Source organism: Sturnira hondurensis, unplaced genomic scaffold, assembly GCF_014824575.4.
Source record: "Sturnira hondurensis isolate 20B ecotype Veracruz unplaced genomic scaffold, ASM1482457v3 Scaffold0009178, whole genome shotgun sequence".
Taxonomy (NCBI): Eukaryota; Metazoa; Chordata; class Mammalia; order Chiroptera; family Phyllostomidae; genus Sturnira; species Sturnira hondurensis.
In genome coordinates, this window is record NW_028081809.1 from 1016416 (window position 1) to 1021876 (window position 5461).

At 47.9% G+C, this 5461-nt stretch overlaps 1 long non-coding RNA gene across 2 annotated transcripts; it reads right to left on the bottom strand.

Annotated features, from left to right (window-relative positions):
• Positions 1-963: 963 nt before the first annotated feature.
• LOC118994173 (uncharacterized) lies at positions 964-5126 on the bottom strand. Of its 2 annotated transcripts, none has more exons than XR_005067999.1 (3): positions 5090-5126; positions 1620-1865; positions 964-1316 (listed from the first exon to the last, which is right to left on the bottom strand). It is a non-coding gene; the product is annotated as an uncharacterized LOC118994173 (long non-coding RNA). The 2 variants fall into 2 exon arrangements; XR_005067998.1 differs by having other exon boundaries at positions 964-1034; positions 1182-1865.
• Between the last annotated feature and the right edge of the window lie 335 nt (positions 5127-5461).

Here is a 5461-nt window from a genome sequence, read left to right on the forward strand (position 1 = left end):
CACTCCCTGGGCTCTAGACCCCTCCACTGCCCACTTGGTAATCCTTACCTGTAGGAGGCAGGGAAGCCTTGCTCCCAGGGCAGGACTGGTTGAGGCTGCCTGAACATGATTCTCACCAGGGATTTTGATCTGGTTCTGAGAGGGGTTGATACATATGCAGTCCTGTACTTGATGACAAACACAGATGCTTCCATGAATTGTTTTAGGTTATGATTAAGGGGAAACTGTCTGCTAAGAAGATTCACATACTGATGAATAGCTTGTAAACACTTGCCATTCTGAATAATAGAGGAATAGAGCTTTGGGTTACTTACCATTTTAAAGAGAAGGCAATTATTCCTGCTCTTTGGCTTACCAGTTGGAACCCAAGTACTAAAAAATACTTACACAACTTACTTGCCAAGTACTTGGGGAAAAGGCCTCAAAGCAAACCCTAATTAACTTACAGTTAGTCTGCTTAACCTCCTGGGAAAGGCCTATCCTCAGGTGTAATACCTGAGAAATTTCTACACACACCACTGCTAATAAATGCTTCCTTGTTCTGCCAGGTTCTCAAACTGGGACAGATGATGTCCAGTCGTCTCACCTGCAGGCCATATGGAAGGATCCAACAGAGGGCAAGGACATCTGCTGAAGGACAGTGAAGACTGGCTGCAGACGGGAGTGTTCGGTGACCCCAGCAGTTTCTGGACATTGAGCAAACCCACGACCTAACCCTCAACAACTTCTCTAGACAGGTATAGTCTACAGAGCTCAATGACAGTCTGTTTCAGGTAGGGCTATAGTACCTCTATACCTTGGTACTTGGATCCTGTCTTACTGGCACATGGTCACGCATCTCTAAACCATAAGAAACTCTCCCAGCTCCAGCTGGCTTTGTTCCTCTGCACCTGCTACTTTGCAATGAGCCTATCTATCTCCAGGTACAGCAGCCCTTTTTGGGCTTCTCACCATTGTGCACCCTGGGCAGCTGACTTTGACACGAAGATTAATATGTGGCATTGGGTAGGGGGAGGTGCTCTTCAGTTCAACACCTATGGAAGAAGGGAAGGAAGCAGCCTTGGTCAGAGGGAGGTGGGGTATAGTCTCAACGAAAGCCCCAGCTGAACCCATTGAAAATTCTGAAGCTTGCCGCCCTTTTGAGTTGTCCTGAGTTGGGGTGAGGGACAAAGACTTCATACCTCAGCTTCATCCAGTCACTGAATGCATGCTGTCTCTACAGAGGAGGGTATGACCCTGGGTGAGGAAGCTCTCTTCACTTGGGGTTAATTCCTGAAGAGGGCTGTCAGCCAGCAACATTTGCAGCAACTAGGACCCTTCAGTAGTGAAGGTAGACCTGGATAGTTTATCGTGGTGTCTACTATTCCTATTCACTTCTTTGTATAAGTTCTGGGAGCAGCTCTACTTTTCCTGGAGGAAAGTGATGGTTAATGAGATGAACCACAGTCCCCACCACTGCAGCTGGTCTTAAAGCTCCAACTGTTAATCATCATCTCCTGCTCCCGCTTTACTATATTTTAGATTCTTCTCACTTTCAGGAAGCACCTCTGCCGCACCTCTGCTGTGTCCCTGGTAACCGTGCCGTTTCCAGAAGATGGCTGTTGTACCTGTCTACTTACCATTAAAACTGAGCAACGATCCAACACCCAGCTGGACTGTTTGGGTGTCAAACATCTTCCTTTTTGCTCCATTGTGTAACCACAGCCCTGGCTCTTCCTGATGAGCAGGATCAATTGCTCCTGCCAACACAGTGCCTCCTGCTTCTTGCCTGCTGGTCCCTTGGCATAGGAGCTCAAAGTGCCTGGTGGCAAGTGTAAATTAAAGTTTAGTCCTGACTGGGGTGGCTCAGTTGGTTGGGAATCGTCCTGCAAAGTGAAAGGTTGCCGGCTTGATTCTGGGTCAGGGCACACGCCTGTGTTGCGGGTTTAGCCCCAGGTCAGGGCAATGGATTGATGTTTCTATCCTTTCTCCCTCCCTTCCCCTCTCTAAACATAAAACATTTTTGAAAAATCCAATGGGACTTTTGCTATATCCTCTGATGGAAGTATTTCCTTTTGGGGGACTAGGGCCTCAAAATCCTCAAAGCTCAGGGTTGTGGTGACAGAAATACCTGCAGTGGGATCATGGGGATTAATGGTAAGAAGAGCCACTCCTACTTCCACCCCTTGTTCCCTGGACCTATACATTCTTCTTATTGGTACATAGCACCATGTTGATTGTGTCCCACCATTAGACTGCAGGATCTCTGTGCTGGGATCTCAGCTGTGCCTTCACAGACCATTTCTTCTCTGTTCAGGTTGGCATCTTCTGGATGGCAGAGATAGAGATACAACCAGTGGATCCCATGGTCACATCCCACTGTCATGCCTCCTTAGCTGTGTAAGGGGTCCTTTGGTCTGATGTGATGTTACGTGGGATCTTCTGCCAATGGGTCAGACATTCAGTAAACACTCAAGAAAGTGGTGCTAGCTGAGGCCCTACAGACAGAAAAGGCAAACTATCCAGACTGTGGCAACTGCAGTCAAAATAAATTGTTGCCATTTCCAGGACAGAAGGTATCAAATGTAGTCACCTTGTCATCATGTGGCTGGTTGCTTTCCTGGAAGAAGACCGCCATTTGTGGGGCACAGCAGTGAATTCACTGCTGACAGGTTGGACATTCAGCCGTGACAGTGTCTATAACAGCCTTTGTCAGTGCAGCCCATGCTCTTGGGTCCATGTATGGCTCCTACCCCTGCCTCCATGGCTACTCCCTTCACATGTCCATTGTGCCAGTAATGAGACGGTTAATAGCATCCAGCTGACATCAACTGACAAGTCATTCTCTCTACCTGGTTGTTCAGTGCCTCTTTCATGTAGATGTTCCCTGGTGAGCATTGCATACTTCTCTCCCACCCACATGACTCTACACTACACAGACCTCCTGTCTTTGATCTTTTCATCTTTCTCCTCCCAGGCCCTGATCAGCCAGCCAAGCCAACTGCTAGTTCCATGAGTCTGTACATATTTTAACCTTGGCTACATTTCTGTCCATGCCAAGAGAATGACCAGGTGTACCACCGACAGCACTTACCCACTGGGAGAATGTGCCATGCCACTGTCTTTCAAGATCACCCCAGAGTGGAGTTACGGTGCAGCCATCATTCATGTCTGGTTTGCACTCACATCACCAATACTGACCTATCAGTGAATCAAGCTTTGCTTTTTTTCCCTTTGTCAACTGGTCATAAAGGGGCCCCCTTCCTATGCAGTCATACACATGAGCTGAGGGAGAGACGCTGGTGCAAAATGATAGTTGACATAGATGTCTATGCTATTTGCTGTGCCCCTGACCCCACTTATGCCCAATTCTGGCTGTACCACTTCTGTCTTACTATGGATTATTTTGAGGCCTAATCAACTTTACATTTGGTGATCTGATAGGTGGAACATAACTTACATGAGGCAAGCTCATAAGAAAGTAGTTTGGATCAACTTAAAAATATACAAAGGGCCCTGAAGAAGTGGTTCAGTTGGTTAGAGCATCGTCCCATACACCAAAAGGTTGCAGGTTTGGTCCCCAGTCAGGACACATACCTAGGTTGTAGGTTCAATCCCCAGTCAGGATGTACACAAGAGGCAACTGATGGATGTTTCTCTCTCATGTCAATGTTTTTTTTTTCTTCTCTCTCTCTTCCCCCCCCTTCCCCTCTCTCTAAAATTAATAAACATATCCTCAGGTGAAGATTAATTTAAAACTACATACACACACACAAAGGGAATTAAGTTTTTCAACAATGTTTTAGAATACACAAGAAAAACAAGTTTGTTGATAATGGATTGGAAGAGATGTTAGGCCAGAGACTACTATTACAGTCTGAACAAAAAAGCAGTAGAGAAAATGGTATACAAGAAACTAATTTTAAAAATTCTGAAGAGGAAGAAGTGATAGGTTGATGAAGAAATGGAGACAGCGGGCACATTTACGCCATCCTTTTAAAAACGAAATCTAAGCTGTGAAAGGAAAAGGGTGTGGTAACTGAAAAAAGTTAAAGCTTCTTTATTTTCAGTCTTCAGAAGATGGACTTGATTGTGGTTATACAGAAAGAGGCCGCGGAGATGGGGAAACGCGGGACTAAGGGGCTCCGCTGGAGTTCTGAGCACTCATGGTGATGAGCAAACCAAAATGAAAACAGAAACTAGACAAAGAGACCACGCAGAAGCTGTAAACTGTAATCCAGGGAAGCAGGACGGTTGGAAAGTGCCACCTCTCTGCCAGCTGCCCCCTCCTGGCCAGCTCACCACCACAGAGAAAAGCCTGGGTCGACAAAGCATCGGATACCATTTCTCCTTACTGCTAGGAAGGGAAAGTAAACATCAATACCAATACCCAGAGTAAAATCAGACAGTCTGCATAGGATAGCTATGCATTTCAGCTCCCAGTAAAGCATGATTTTCTCTTTCTTTTCGGAAAAACAACTCTTAATAGAACACCTAAAATCCCTCCACTAGCTATGGTGAAAGTTAAATGCTAATGCAGTGCCTTGAAACGAGTACAGCCCCTTTCACATCATGATGTTCCTCTACAGTATCTATTTGTTTGTCAGTAAGGTTCTTAATGTAAGCGCGAGGGTAAGGGGTGGGGGAAGGCAACAACTTAGTGCAAGGTTTTCCTATTGGACACCCAGCAGCTTCACTTTTTTGAAGGTGGAGACAGAATAGTCCTTGAATGCCTTTCAAGATCATTTAGCAAGGCTGTTCATGGGTGCTGCTAAGTAGGTTTAGGAAACCCGTTCACTTCCTCACGCTGTGCAAATAACTTCAAAGGGTCACTGCATCTCCAGGCTGAAACGGGCCACCAGCTCACGTGGCTCTCCAAAAAGTGTCCTGGGCTCTAAGGATGTAGACCCTCAAACTCCCTTCCCTACCGTGTTCAACAAAGGTTAGACGAGTGTACAGACGCCGACCCCGGGGAGCCGCTGGGCGCCCCATATACCAGAATCGGTTCCGGAGCAGCCAGCCGGGGAGGCCGAGGAGGGTTGGATGGCAGCCCTCGCCAGGCCTCAGCAGGTTATCCACTCACCAAAAGTGACTATACCGTCCCGCTTACCTGGGCACCCCTAGTGCTTCCACAGAGTCAATACCAAGGCTCCATATCACCCTTGACTCATATCAGTGAGTAAGGAGACCCAGCACCGCGTAGGACTCCAAAGGCACCTGGCCGTAGCCCTTCCTCCGCGGGGCAGTACTGGGTAGCCGGAAGATGGCGGTGACGACTAGGCCCGACGGTCATTCCCCAAGGCGCCCTTGACTGGCTCCCGCCGCAGCGCCACCTATCTCGCTAGACTGGGGCCCAGGCGCGAGAGCAGAAGGGCGGGAAGAAACGGTGACAAGCGCTTGGCGGGACGAATCAGCAGCGAGGGATTCCAGCGGAGCCCAATCAGCACCCAGGAGGCGGTGACACGAGTAGGTTGCTGGTGGG